This window comes from Chinchilla lanigera, unplaced genomic scaffold (assembly GCF_000276665.1).
Source record: "Chinchilla lanigera isolate Chin_1 unplaced genomic scaffold, ChiLan1.0 scaffold00031, whole genome shotgun sequence".
In the NCBI taxonomy this organism is placed as follows: domain Eukaryota; kingdom Metazoa; phylum Chordata; class Mammalia; order Rodentia; family Chinchillidae; genus Chinchilla; species Chinchilla lanigera.
Window position 1 is genome coordinate 13,267,633 of NW_004955432.1, and position 16,152 is coordinate 13,283,784.

The window sequence follows — 16,152 nt, forward strand, 5'->3', positions numbered from 1 at the left end:
AAACCGAGGTCATCAAAATTAAGCACACACAGAAATAAATATGCATCCTTAAATATATTTTTTCAATAATCTAAAAAAGTGTACCTATCAGTGGTTTCCTTTGAGAAGGTGGAAGGGTGATAAGCAACGAAGGACAGAAAGACTTAGATTTTTTTTTTTTTACTCCATTGACTTGGACTTCTTTAAAAAATGAATGTATTATTCACATATTACTTGTTTATATTTTAAAAAGAGCACAAGGTGCAACAGTTAAACTGTTTCTTACCTAAGGGATTCTAATTATTTTCTTTCTGTTTCATCCCATTTGTTCTTTCTCTCCAAACCTTCAAGCCATATATATTATATTATATTATATTATATTATATTATATTATGTCCTATTGCTATACTGTTTAAGTCAACAGAAGAGTGTTGAATTAACATCAGATTAATATCAGAGTAAGTAGTTGTATTAGTCTACTAGGGCTATCATGAGATAGAGTGGGTATTTTAAATAACAGAGATCTATTTCCTTATAGTTATGGAAGCCGGAAGTCCATGATTATGGTGCTACATCACTGGTTTCTTCTGAGACTTTTCTCTTTGACTTACAGATGACCATCTGCCAGATGTCATCATGTGGTCTTTCTTTTCTGAGGCACATTTCTAGTGAGTTTTTATTTGTCCAAATTTCCTGGCTTATGAGGACACTGCTCAGATTGGATTAAAGCTCATGGTTTCAGTTCAACTTAATTATCTCTTAGAAAGTCCTATGTCTAAATGTAGTCATATTCTGAGGTTCTACCAGTTAGTGCTTAACTTAGGGATTTGGAGGAGACAAAAGTCAGCCATAATAATAAACCTGGAATTTTCCTCAAGACGTTCTACTTTTCCACTAGAAGAAAGCGTGGGCAGCTTGAGCTAATTAAGCTCAGATTGTACTGTTAAGAGAGTGCTTCAGGTTGCTTCCAGAACATTCCAGAAGGAAAGGCACGGTGAAATCAGCAATGAGAGACTGCTTACTCATCAAGCTACTTCTCAAGGGAGGTGGCACCACATATCACAGTGGGCAGGGGATGGGCTTTAGAGTGAGACTGGCTCTGCCACTTACCAGATCTTCTCTGGGCTCTAGTTTCTCATATGTAATGGAAGATTTAATAATACCTGCCTCAGTGTCAGGGCTAGCTCCTTAATTTGTAAAGTAAAATGCAGGGCCTTGGCTGGAATAGGGAAGTCAGTCTCTCAAATCCACAGCAAATATATAGGCAACTCCCAAGAGATTGCAAGCTCTCCCCTGGGACATGGGTTGGGCAAAAGAGCCCCCAGAAAACCACCACAATTTCACTATAGTGCTGCCAGATACCTCCTTGCACATAGCTGAACAGCCATGGTGGTGGATTTTCATGATGGCACAGTCTTCTCTCTTCCCAAAGCAAATCGAGAGCCACATCAAGAGGAAAGCACCTTATCTTCTTTGTACAAGGCAGGCATGGACATGGTGAGGTCATTCTGGGGTGTGTAGCCACAGGTACAGGGAAAAGAGGGCTAAGAATTTGTCCAGAGAATTGGGGAAGAGGGTGACTATGATGGAAAAACAAGCAAGTCAAGACTGTTAAGCCCCTGGTGTATTTTCCTATTGGAGTTCACTTATAAAACACAAATGCAAAGATACGGTTTTTTGCCCTTATTAGTACATAATTAAAGTACACAATGATTACATTCATTCCAGGGAATTGGTACAGGTACATAATGCATTTCAATTCTTTTTTTCCCCTACCTTACACCCTCCTTTTATTTTGACAGTGTTGGGTTCATTTATTTACAGAGGAAAGATTATTAAGAATTTCAAGACAGTAACTGCAGTGCATTCAGTCCCAAGTACAAGGCCCTTCTGAGCTCAAAATCTTGTGGTGCTGAAGATAGCCCTACGCATTGCTAAGTAGCTTAGGAAAGGCCTGCGTTAACTCTAGTGACTGGTGGTTGAAACAGGATGATCACAGATTGAGGCCAGCCTGAACAATTTAGCAAGATCCTGTCCCAAAACAAAATAAAAAGGCTGTAGGTGCAGCTCGGGGCCCACAGGTTTAATGTATAGTGTCACAAAAAAGAAAGAACAGAAAAAGAAACAAGAAAGAAAAAGGAAGGAAGGATAGAAGGGGAGAAAAAGAACAAAAGAGAAGGAAAGAAAGAAAAGAAAAAAGAAAAAGAAAGAAAGAAAAAAGGAAAGAAATGGGGCCTGGAGATTTAGTTCAGTGGCACAGCAACTGCCTGGCAAGCACAAGGTTGTAAGTTTGATTCCAAGTACTGGAAAAAAAAAAAAAAGAAAAAGAAAAAAGGAAAGAAGAAAAGAAAGAGAAAAGAAAGAAACAAAGGAAAAAAGAAAGGAAAGAAGGAAGAGAAGGTCCAAGGATATAGCTCAGTGGCACAGTGCCTGCCTGGAAAGTGCAAGGTCCTGAGCTTGATTCAGAAAGAAACAAAGAAAGAAAGAAAGAAAGAAAGAGATTGAAAGAAAAGAAAAAGAGAGAGAAAAGGAAGGCTTATTGGGCAGAAAGAAAGGCTTACTTAGCACGAGTGCCTTATACATGTGACATTCTAACTTCACAAAAACAATTTATTGCCTCTCCATTTCCATACCTTCACAGCAGCTTGTCCTCTTTCTTGTATAATTTACTTCCTCAGAAGATCTGCATTATTTATCGAGAAGAGTTTGTCAAAGGATCCAGACAAAAGTAAACCCTGCCTTCCCATTCTTCTTGTTTAATTTTCACTCACTAAGAAGCCCTTGCTCTGTTTGAATACCCTTTCCATTCCTTTGGTTGGAAATTCTCAAAGAAGTGTGCTTACTCCTATATTTAATTTTTTTAATTTAAAGAGAATAAGAAAACAACAACATAGACAAAAACAAAACAACATAAAAACAATAAAAATGATACAAGGTTTTAAAACAAAATGCTTCTTCTTATATTAAACTCTGTGTTGAATCCGGTATAACACATCGAAAGGCACTGGGAGATGCAGGAAGTCTCAGGTGCAGGTGTGCCCCTTAGAATTCCTAGCACATAGAAAATAAATTAGGGTGATTAAATTAAATTCAGTGGAATTTAAATGGATCCAACTTATTCTAACTGAACACTTCTGTCTTATCATTTCTGAATTCCTCATTCCCAAATTTGATGGCATATTTTTACAGTAACACTCTGAACACTTATTCTAACTGAACACTTCTGTCTTATCATTTCTGAATTCCTCATTCCCAAATTTGATGGCATATTTTTACAGTAACACTCAGTGATCTAACATAAACACAGAAAAATCCAAAGCTCTGGAAAGAGATCAAACAAATTTTGGCTCTTATCTAAGATTTCAGAAAAAAGTCATAGTCCAAGGCAAGCAAACAAAAATTTTTCTTAAAAAATAATTTGCCATATTAATTGATGTATAGATACAGAATAGATATATAAATATATTTATATATTGAATTCCATAAGTATAGAACACTGAATCATGTTCAAATATTTTAATAATCAAGTTTCTGCTGGGTTAGTATTCAGATAAAAGTATTCATTCTAGCACACCTATAATTTTATACAAAGAAAACTGCATACATACAGAGGAGAAGAGAACCTAGGAACATGGAAACAGGTTGATTTGCCAGGGTGATGGGGTTGTGGAGAAATTATTTTTTCATTTACTCTTAAATATTCAACAAATTTAGAAAACCAAATTGCAACAAAGTATTTCTACTCATCATGCCACACACATTGGTCCTGAAGTAGTTATTTCAAGAATACTAGTTCCAAGGGAGAGGTTATGATGGGAGTAATCAAAATTAGTCACCTTTAAAAGATAGCACAGAAATAACAAAATTCCCTAGAAAATAATTTCCCAATATTCTAATAACTAATCAACTTCAAAGATTAAAGATTTTCCAGTTAGTTTCCTAAGAAAGCTAGAATTTCTATGACCCTTATACCTTCTCAAAATCCCTTTACCTTTTATCTGAATTCTATTCATAAACACCATGTGTCAGGAGAAGATTTCTCATGGACGGTTTCCTGGAGTCTACTTCTGACAAAGGAACATAAACTACCAATTGTGATGTTCTGTAAATATCAGCTCAGACATCATCTCAGGAATACTGTTTTGTAGAGTTGTTTGGGGAATATTTTGTTTAGACAAAGGCCAGCCATTTGTAAATGCCCTCAAACTAATTTATCCTGGACCAACCACATTATTCCAGTCACCAAGCTTAAAGAAGTAGGATTTCTTATAAGTCAAAAATATTCCTTTTACTTGTGAGTTCTTTGGCTTATATTAGCTTGTGGTCTATGCGCTCATGAAATTTTGGCAACTTTCACTTGAAAAAAAAACCTTCACAAGAAACCCACATCTGGAGTCAATTGATTGGATTTTAACCAGCCTGCATTGCAATATGCAAATAATTGTCTTCCTCACTGTGTACCTCATGGCTGACAAAATTGAGGTGTTTTATTGTCAGAGCCCCAAGTTTTCTCTCATTTCCTTCCTTTCTCTGGTAAAATCTTTCAGGCAGGTAGCTTCATCCAGAGTGCCTCTCCTATGATGACCATTATTGTCTAAAGCCACCAATATTGTACTGCATAATATAAAATAAGAAGATGTGACATTTCATTAAGAAGTTTGCCGTATTCAGAGGAAAACATTTGTCCTAACCGCTGCTATCCATGGATGATGAACAGACTTAGGACATGAGTAAAAAACCTTTCTTCATGTTTAATTTCTCATTTAGTTCCTCTCGCTTTAGCATTGATGCCTCGTCTGTGTAGCTCCTATCCACCCACCCGTGAAGACCATCAAAAAGTCCACTTGCTCTTGCAGATCTAGAGGTCATTATCTCTTCCCTTCTTTCAACTTCTCATTGCTTTCTGTATTTGCTTCAGTGACTTGCTTGAATATTCATGGATGTTCATAGGGTATGAAATATTCATGGATGTTCATAGATACTGTTTTAAAACTGGAAAAGTGACCCAGGATACGTATCTGATAAATCTGAGTTTCCTAATATCTGGAGCCAAATGGTTCTAATCATAAACTTGAGGACAGTTGGTCAACATGATTACACCCTTAATTTCAGTTCTAGGTATGAGACAATATGCCTATGAAAATGTTCCTGTCAATATTTTCTGCACTGGATGCTAATCCACTTGAGAATTCAAGCTTAGATATATCATCCTATTAGTTTTGCTGACATTTATCCCCTCCCCCACACAGCAAATTGCAGTTTCATGTGAATTTAATACAGGTGCAGACCCAGCCTCAACATAAGGGAACAATTTTCTGATTCATTCTTATAAGACCCTGAGGGAAAGAAAGAAGATGTATCAAGGTAATACTGCATTGTTAAAAATTAACATAGCTTGTTTTTTTACTAAAGCAAGAACACTCCTATCCAAATGTTTAGATATGCCATTGAGGCCCGTCTTAGAGTGTGGTAGCATTCACTAAAGCTTAAGCTGAGAAAATGCTTTTAAGGGAATATGGATTTAAAAGATGATTATCTTACATCTTTTTTGGTCAATCTACATTGTTACTTCATTTCAATCATAACAATCTACATTGTTACTTCATTTAGAACCATCTGTCCCTATATGAGACAGATGCAACAGCAAAAATAAGGTGGTGAGCCACCCCGGAACACCACTCTGAAAAAGCCAGTCTTGCTGAGAGATGTCGTGTTGAAATATATTCCTTTTATTATTTATAAAAACTCTTGGGTTTTTTTCGTTCAGGGTACAGTGAGCCTTTTAGCTGAACCATACCACTATTCAATGCCTAGAAACAGAATGGAGGGGTAGGCTAATTACCATGGTTCTTACATCACCAATGGAAATTCTTCATTTGCCCTCAGGATCCAGATTGCCGTATCTGCTCAATGCTTTTAAATATGACAAGGTCAGTAACCCTGTTGCTGGAACAATGAGTGCTAACCAACTGGGGCCTCACACACATTGTCATTGTTTAACAGGGTCAGCCAAGTTCACTGAGAGCATTATGCATGTAGGAGACCGCATCAGCAGTCACATATATAATGTCATCATATTAGCATAAACAGCAGAGCAACAGCTGGCTACCATGTAAGCGACTCAGGGTAAAGTAACCCAAAGATTCCACACCAGCAGTGGAGACTTCCAAAGCTTTGTACCACTGCACAGGCAGCACTGAGAATGGAGTTCTAGCTTTACCTCTGTGAGTATTTCACTGAAGGCTTAGTCTCCACAGCAACAGGAGGAGGAGTCCGACCAGGAAATATCAAAGGCCACTATATACTTGCAAACCGGATTCTGAGACAGCAGGATAAATGCATTGCCAGTACGAATTCCAACAGAAAATTATTTTGAATACAATTTGTCTTGTGCTGAGTTTCTACTTTTATTCCCCTGGCATTTGATAGAAAGGAGAGAGGAAAAGAAACATAAATTCTTAGTAAGTATGGTTACCTACAGTGGCCCGTGTTCAGCAACTTTGAAGCCTGTTACAAGTTGAATAAAGCTTTGAATGGCTGTCCAGCAGCATCAGTGCTATAATACAACTTACTTATCACCTTTTGAGAAACTGTTCAGAACTCCAGTGGGAGTTTGTAACCCCTTTATAACTCCAGTGACATAAACATTATTAAATTCATTTTTGTTTTGTTTTGTTTTCCGGTACCGGGAATCGAACTCACAACCTTGCACTTGCCAGGCAAGCGCTGTGCCACTGAGCTAAATCCATAGCCCTAAATCCATTTTTGTAGATCAAAAAGCAGAGCCACTTCTAGTTAAGTCAATATTTGGGTTATATAAAACCTTGAGCAATAATTATTTTATATAAAAATTGTTATTAAAAATGGCTCTTCAAATTTGTCATATCATGAATGTTAAATACAGTAAATACTAGTATAGAACTATAAAATTGCCTAGAAAGAAGTCAACCTAATATTCTATAAACATGAAACAATGCTGTTTGGGTGGAAGGGAGGAAAACATGGGTAGGAGAAAAACCATTAGGAAAAAAACTTTTCTAATGGAAAAGTACCGTGAAATATTGTAGATTGGCGTATAAATAAGACAAAAAGTCTGAGAGAGGGAGTGTTGCTTTTAAACCCATTTTAGTATAAATAGCCTTCTAAGAAAACAATTATTTTTAATGCAAATTGTTCTAGTGTGATAGTATAAATTTCCTTTACATATCATGTTGGTTAAACTATGTCTCTTCAACATTAATTTTTTTATATTAACTTGTAAATGTTTGTAATGGGGCCTTTTACGCGCTGATGCACTGATATTATTTCATAGCAAAACATTTCTCAGATACGCAACATTATTTTAAAATAAATCCCTCAAGATGAACGGAGTTGCTGGAGTCCCTTAAAATTTATGATTTAAAGATTGTGTTTCTTCAGTGTGGGAGCTCTTCAAGGGAATTTTTCACTGCTGATGCAAACGTTAGTAAGCGGTGCACTTGTTTGGTTAAGACTTTTAGCCTTGACCTCCAGCTTTAAACCCTTGTCCTTTATTAATCACGTGTTTCCTGAATCAAAGAGAATATTTTTGGAGCGGGAAAATTGTTCTGGGACTGAAGGAGTGTTATATACCAAACAGACATGCCCAGATGACAAATAACCTCTGCATGATAGCCAGGGTTCATCCAGCTGGTCGGCCTCATATTATGTGATTGATGGTGTTGATGTTCTAAATAGGCCTAAGCTGTGCAAAGTAGAAGAGCCATAACAAAGTCCTTCAGATTTACACTGTAGATAGAAGGAGGAAGCGAGAAGGCATATTCCCAGCACATGGCAATTCTAAAAATGGTGTCATGATTATAAGTAACCTTGCGGGGTTTGTCTGGTTTCTTTCGAAGTTAAACAAAAACTATTTGCTGGTCAGGAATGAATAGGGTCACATAGGGTCTGTCTGAACTTTACGATTACTGAAATGTTTCTCTGTAACTGGACACCTTCTGAAGCTAGAATAACATTGGAATCCATTGTAGGGATCAATACACTGACTTTTTTTCCTTTGCTTTTTCAGGCTTCTGAGAAAATAAGAAAGGTTCTGTGCTTTAAAAAAACAGTCATATCGTGACATATACTGAAGCCATTATATATTTGAAGGGGGAAAAAAATTTTAAATTATGTAAGCTAAACCTTATTTTCTGTACATTCAGAAACAGGGAATTTTTTCATCAAGGAGAATTGAGAATTTTATTTGCTTACTTTTCAGATATTTATAAATAATTGGTTAAAAGAAGATCATACATGAAAAAGTTAAAAACTCATATTTGAGCTTTAAGAATAATAGTGATGATATTTACTATTCCAAAATGAATATTAAACATGATTCATATGCCTAGAAAGTATATTATTATTTTGTGTGAGTTCCTTAATGAAAATTGATAGTCTTATGTTTATAGAGCAATTATTTTTGTGATTCTGTTCAGCACTAAGAAAGTAGATCCCAGTACAACAACCCCCAACCCTCATCTTTATAAAATTGTTTTTTGTTCCAGTTTGAGTTTGTTAAGGAATAGCGCTGTGAAATTTGTTTCCGGGATTAATGTGAGTAAGTTGTTGATATATCTTAGTGTATACTGTACTAATATATCAATATTCTCAGCTCCTGTTTTAACTTTCCTACTCACTCTCTTTCTAAGATCTTAAATCACCTCTATGGGTGATGTTTCTTTTTCTTCCTCCATTATGTTTTCACGAACAAAATGTCCATGGGGTATGACCGAGGGAAGAATTCCGCTCCCAGCGCTAGTCTCACTGGAGCAACTTTGCATCTCTAAATTATTTTCATATGATTTTTAATGTAGATGAAAGGGAAACAAAAAAACCTATGCTGTTTTTTGTGTAAAAAAAAAATCTTTCCACTGGCAAGATTGTGAGTTTAGTCATGGTTTGTCACAGCATAACCCATAGTTTCGCCAATATGTAAATTTTTCCACCTCAGTGTAAGAATTTTGACTGCCGTGATCGGAGGCTGCCCAGTTCAGATGTTTATTTTCAATAATAGATGGCTCTATCATGAAGATAACAAAAATGCCTCTCCTAAGGCCTGGGAACTTCGTATATGTGATAATACAAGGTTATGAATCATACTTTTGATCACTTTCCTTCAAATGAAACTCTGATTGCTCCAGAGCTTTTCATCACCAAGGAAGTGGTGAAACTCTTAGCTAGATGTGGTTAAAGGGATATTCTGGAATCTGAGGGGTTTTTCACTCTGGATTTGATCTCTTTTTTGTATTGGGAGTCCTGTGATTATTAGTAGGTTCTTTTTTTTCAGTCATTGAAACTGCAGTTGCTCAAAGTTCCTTTGAAACAGAGATTCCTTTGAATACAATATTTTTAAGGATGTTTGCTGCATCCAAATTTCTTCAGAAAAACCCTGGTTACATAACAAGCTAGGAATGCCTGCTCTCTCCAGTCGTTAAAGTTTTTTTCTCTGGGTGTTCCTGTAACCAGCTCCTTCTGTGTTCTCCCTGGGCAAAATAGTAGTTAGCGGTTAGTAAAACAAAACTAGAATTTCACAAATATATACCATGACTCCACCATGACCCACTATCATTTTATCATAGACACTAGGTATGATATTTCCTCTTCAACATCGTTACATGTGCACGGAGTTAGCTATTACAGAACTCATCAGTACCCCAGATTAGGCTTTACTCGATTTTGTTTTTATTTCAGTTGCTTCCAGTGGTGATTGAATGGCTTGTGCTGACTCACTTATAATGTCTCTGAGACCTACGAGATTCTCACAGGGCCTTACTTCTTGTCATTCCCACAAGCATCCTTCTGTATTCCTGAATCTTACCTTTCTTTTTTCCCCTCCTACTTCTAGCTACAGTAAGTACACATTGTCTATCCCCTCAAGCTTTTCCCCCGGAGACTTTCTACTATTATTCCAAAGGGCTTAAACTTCCATTCTGTCTGTCTGCCAAAACCAGTTAATACTGTGGGTATTAACATTCTGGTTTTTATATAGTAGTTGAAAGTTGCCTGCTGTGCACGAGGTTCTGCCAGCCTGGAACTTGCCTGGACATAGCACTTGCCAGCCACCCGCCGGGAGGAGTGCTCTGAGATAGATGGCGAGCTTCGTCACCCAACAACTGTTTGCCAGGGTCTGATTTCTGTGATTCAGGGATGTACCTTTTGAAGGCTCTTCATCCAACCACAAATCTTCCTTTCACTCATCCACTTGTTTAGATTCCTGAAATAGCACTTGACACAAAGAGACACATGCTCTGATAATGTTTTATTCTTCTCTGTCAAGCACCCTCTCTTTAATTCCCTGCATGTGGTAAGCTTGCTCCAAGTCCCTTCCTATACACCCTGCACCCACATGCTCATATCTTTGTGTCCCTGTTCCACCATTATCACTTCAGAGAGATTTTCTTTGTAATCTTGGTCGGCTCCACAGACTCATGCTTTGAAATGGTCTGTATTAATATCTTTTCCTTTCTATAGCATCCTGTAGGGTTTTCAAAACCTTTTGATTTTTAGCTTTTCTTTTGTGATTTTCTTATGGTTCCATTCTGTACTTGTTTAGACACTTCCAACCTGATTGACACATCTGTCAGGATCATTTCTTTGGTGCACTTTCTGTTGCACAGCTAGGATTTATTTCAGCAGTTTCACTGTGGTTTATTCATCTTCCTTGACTATCTCTGCAATCCAGACTAGTGTAAATGATCAGTGTTGCTTTCTCAGCGCAGGTTTCACAGCTACCACAGAACTTGAGAACTCTTACAGAGGCCTAAGGTTTTTGCATTGTTCAACTTTAATTTGTTTATGTGAATTTATAGGAGTTTCTCCACTCTACAGAGAGCAGACTTCTCTTGTCTTTACGATCACTCAAGATCAGATGATTTTCATGCTGTTTCACTTCTTGTATCTTATTCTTTTCCGCATTTAAATTTGTACTTATATCTATTGATATATTAGTTTGCACTTATATATATATACATATATATGCTGATATATCTTAGTGTATAGTGTACTGATACATCAATATTCTCAGCTCCTGTTTTAAGTTTCCTACTCACTCTCTTTCTAAGATCTTAAATCACCTCTATGGGTGATGTTTCTTTTTCTTCCTCCATTATGTTTTCACAGACAAAATGTTTATTCATTTAAATAGTGCATTTAGTCTGTGCTCTACACAAATATTCTTCTTTTTCTTTTTTATGTTGTGAACATCAACTTCTAGATGTGTAGCTTCATAGTTTACTAATTTAATGAGAGAACTAAAGGAAATTTTCTTGCACTGTGAGTATCTCAGAAAGGATTGTTTTTGAATAGCCTATAGTTCGTGACTTTCCTGAGCATTTAGCCCACTAATCACTATTGAGGGTGGAACAAAATTCTCATGCTTTATACCTTTATATAGGTTTAGAGGTGTTACCTTGCTTCATTCCAGTCTTTCTCCCTTTAAACTAAGCATGTTTGGGCCTGGAATAGTGGTACATGCCTGTAATTCCAGCACTCAGGAGGCTGAGGCAGGAGGACCATTGTGAGTTTGAGACCAGCCTGGGCTACAAAGCGAGCTCAAGGCCAGCCCAAATTGCATAGTGGGACCCTGTCTTAGAAAGACAAAAAATTAAAATTAAAATTAAAAAAATAAACTAAGCATGTTCAGCATTTTGTACTTTTTTAGAGGTTACATAGAACCTTTGTCAGTTTGTTCTTTATTTGAACTCTTCCGATTTACTTGTACAAGTTGAGTATCTCCTATTTGAAACATCTTGGATTGAATATTTTTCAAATTTTGGATTTTTTAAAATTTGTGTGGGTTTTTTTTGCATAATCTGAATGAGATACATTTTGAGGATTAGATCCCAGTTTAATCACCAAGTTTATTTATGTTCTATATATTCCTTATACACAAAGCCTGAATTTAATTTTCTGCAATATTTTCAGTGTGCTCATGTTTTATCACAATCCATCACATACAGTCAGAAGTGGGATTTTTCCACTTGGAATCATGTTGGGGGCTTGAGGTTTGAGATTTTGGAACATTTCTGATTTTAGGTTTTCTAATGAGTGATCATCAGCCTATTAAAAAACAAAAATCCTTAGTTGCACGTTCTGTCACATTTCTTGTAGTTCCAAGGGACAATACGGAAGGCTGTGTTTACTCAGCCTTTACTGCACAATCTACTTTTTGGAAATTTTTGAGAGCTTCCTGAATGACCTCATATCTAGCAAGAGCCTGTGGCTATCCCGAATACCCAAGATCTCCCTCTGCACATCTTTTTTCTCAACGATGATCTCCAACACGTCACTGCTTTGCCAGGTAGCATCAGAGTAGACAATCTTCCACAGCTCCATGTTATTAAAGAAGTCATACTGACCTTTGCAACTAGAAACTGAGTGAGTGGTTTATGTAATAAGATAGAACCTCAAAAATAGAAGCTTTTAGCAAAAGATTTTTGTAGTCCTTGGATGGTCACATGAATTGACATTCTTGTGAGGGGCAAATGTGGAATCCTCCTTTCCTCTATCAAACTCTGGTCAAATAAATTTAACCACTCTGCCTCCATGATTAGATTCGGATATTTTGAGTAATTTTTATAATTTTACTAAAGTCCCATCTGCTTTGCTAATTTGTAAGGGAAAAGATAAATATTAGTAAAAACACATGGAGATTAAACAATAGAGTCCTGAGTAATCAGTGGGTCATAGAAGAAATCAAGGAAAAAAATTACACAACTCCTAAAATCAAACCATAGTGGCAGTACAACTTACCAGAATTTATGGAATGCAAAGAAAGGATTATTAACAAGGAAGTTTATAGCCATGAATGCCCGTATCAGAAAAACAGGGTGAGTCCAAATAAATAACCTAATGATGTACCTGAAGTTCCAAAAAACAAGAACAATCCAAATATGAAGCAAGTACAAGGAAAGAAATTATAAAAACCAGAGCAGAAATGCAAACTAAAACAACACTGAGACTCCATCTTACACCAGAAAGAGTGGTTATCATCAAGAAACCAAAGAATAACAAATGCTGACAAAACAGAGGATAAAGGAAAATGTCTACATTGCTGGTAGGAGTGAAAACTGGTACAACCACTATGAGAATCAGCGTGAAGATTTCTCAAAAAACTAAAACTAGAAATCCCACTTACAGTCAGAGTGAGGGATCTACACACATTTTGTAGAGAGAAAAACAAAGCTCAGAGACAAGGTTTCCTTTGGGAAATCTAAACAAGAGCTGCTCTCTCACCCACATATATCTGCTCCCATGTGTTGCCCATCATATGACTATTAAAACATTAAAACAATTGTTTTTTACAATATAAAACAATTTCATGTTCATGAATTTTTAATTTTACCAGCACAAAACACAATAATTTTTCCTTTGCTCTCTTACAAATAACTTTTTTGTCTTTCTTTATTCTTTGTTTCCTTTGCAGGGCTGGGGATCAACTCAGGAGTGCTCTATGACTGAGGTATAGCTTTAGTTCATTTTATTTTTTATTTTACACAAGTTTTCACTAAGTTTCCCAGGCTGGCATTGAACTTGCCATCCTCTTACCTCAGTTTCCAAAACACCTGGGATTAGGTTTGGTGACGGAAGTTGATTTAAGTCAAGGTTAAGCCTGGAGAATATTTGTTGTGTTGTTCTTGCTGCTGCTGCTTTTGGTGATTGCAAAGTAGCAACAACAAAAAAAAAATAGTATGTTTTGTAATAGAAATGCTGACTCAAACTTTACTACTGTCAAACTTTAGATAGATTCTCCTCTTTTTTTCAATAAGCGAGAAAATTATGTTATGGAGCTATTTGTGTGAAGAGAATCATTAAAAACATTGGAAAAGAATACTAAGTATGAAAAAAAGTTATAGAATGTTCTTGGACTGGAAAGTATAGTTATTTTTAAATATGTGAGCTGTATATGTTATGTTTTTAGAACACAAGCCTGACCAAAGGTTTTATGATAAAATGGGATAGAGTGACAGAAACCAAACCAAAGCTACAGCGCAGAACCCGCAGCCCAGCATGACCTTGTGGTCCTTCTCCACATCAGCAACCAGCAGAAGCGACAGGATCCCCAGCCAGGAATACTTTCCCCCAAGGTATGTCTTCCACAGCCACTTCCCTCCACACCACGCAAGTTGGACTTGGGAATTTGCCCAGCGACGTGAGCTCAGCCTCACGATCTCACAATATCCAGGGTCCGTCAGTGGTTCTGGCAGGTTCTTCATCTTCATCCATAGACAGGTGTGCTTCAGATGAGCCAGAAACAACCAGCATGTGTTTGAAAGCAGGATAGAGGTGATCAAGTCTCATGTAGCTCACAGTGATACAAAAAATTTGACTGTTGGGAGGTCATGCCATACTTCCTTCACTATGTGTGGAGTACGGAGATCCTAGCACCACAGAGCCCAGGGAGATGAATGGGAGACAGGTAGCGCGAGATGCGGACAGCTGTGGGTGGAAGCTGAGTGAGATGCATACCCGCTGTGTGCACATAGCCCACCAGGCCATGGGCAGAGGACTTTGTGTGATGGTGACAAAGGAAACTAAACTGTAAACTATAAAATGTTTTCTTTTTTTTGTTTGTTTGTTTTTTTGTTGTTGTTGTTTTTTCTCCGGTACCGGGAACCGAACTCACGACCTTGCGCTTGCTAGGCAGGCGCTTTGCCGCTGAGCTAAATCCCCAGCCCCTATAAAATGTTTTCTTTATGACATTCAAAATAAGAGGATAGGTGCTGGGGATTTAGCTCAGCGGCACAGCACCTGCCTGGCAAGCGCGAGGTCGTGAGTTCGATCCCCAGTACCGGGAAAAACAAAACAAAACAAAACAAAACCCGAAAAACAAAATAAGAGGATATTGGCAATGCCACGGTCTTCAAAAGCATTGTCCCGGGGCTGGGGATTTAGCTCAGCGGCAAAGCGCCTGCCTGGCAAGCGCAAGGTCGTGAGTTCAGTTCCCGGTACCGGAGAAAAACAAAAAAAAACAAACAACAACAACAACAACAAAAAAAGCATTGTCCCTAAAATGCTGAGCTTAACTTCTAGTAGACTTTCAGAAGCCACTTGGGAAATCAGAGGCCAGCGGGCTCTGCCTGTAGGCTGCTCCTCTGCCCCAGCCTGGGGGAAGCTTCAGAGACTGGACTATTTTCCTGGGAGCACTTTCCTCCCCTGTTCTCATTTTCTGTGTTTGTAGGGAAGCAAAACAGGTTCTGTAGGGAAAAAAAAGACCCACACAATTGATGAAAAAAAATGTCATGACACCCCAGAATTTTCAGTTATATTGGTAGCTACTTCTTAAATCTAAATGAAATGCTTGTAACATTGTTTCTTGACTTACCAACTTCAGATATTGGTTCTTGGCTTTCTGTCACAGTTGAGAAGAACATGGAGTATAGAGATCCTAGCAGCACGGGGCCCAGTGAGATGGTTTTGGACTATAGCACCATTCTTCTTCCTCATCCAGCCACCACTGAAACTCCCATGACATTCCTGCATCTCTTTTCTTCCCTTCCTTGATTCCTCTATAGAATGAATGCTCAAACTCTCACCCTTCTCGCATTCCTTTTACTCTTGCACTTTTTATTGTTATTATATTTTTAATAAACCTTCACATTCTGGACTATGGTACATCCAATGGTTAATTCTAAAAGAGGAAAACTTAATTAGCTTAATGAATTACTTCTGTGTAAATATTGTTCACTGCTGAACTAATAATGTATGTGATCAAGGGTTTTTTTAACAGGTTCCAGGGGCATGCCTGCTGTACTTCTAGAATGCAGCTGGAAGGATTTCTCATGTTTGTGACTCACAGTTGCCTTTACTATATTTCCAAGTTCCTGGTCATGTTTTCTGTTCTTGTGATTCTTATTACCCAGAGCGCCATCTCCCAGGACCATTAATTCTCATGCTCCGAACTTAACTGGTTACTTTTAGATCTTCCACATAGTAAGAATTGTGGAATAAGATGTCTCTGATCCCATAGATTGGGTTGATTCTCTTCTTAGTCAGTTATTGAGACAAAGATACTACATAACCATGAACTGCATAAGACAAATTCCAAAAATTTCAGCAGAAATAACAAACATTTAATTTTCTTATTCTACTTCAATCTGTGGGTGGAATTCAAAATCGCTCCAAGTGTTCTTTATTCAGGTTTAGCAGCTGTTT

At 37.4% G+C, this 16,152-nt stretch overlaps 1 long non-coding RNA gene across 2 annotated transcripts in view; it reads left to right on the forward strand.

The window, feature by feature from the left end:
- The first annotated feature begins 13,421 nt into the window (after positions 1-13,421).
- The window catches only part of LOC102020697, a 40,836-nt gene continuing 38,105 nt past the window's right edge, over positions 13,422-16,152 (forward strand). For both annotated transcript variants that reach the window (XR_001234643.1, XR_261526.1), the window contains exons 1-2: positions 13,422-13,459; positions 13,919-14,084. This is a non-coding gene — a long non-coding RNA (uncharacterized LOC102020697). The remainder of the gene's footprint in view (positions 13,460-13,918; positions 14,085-16,152) is intronic.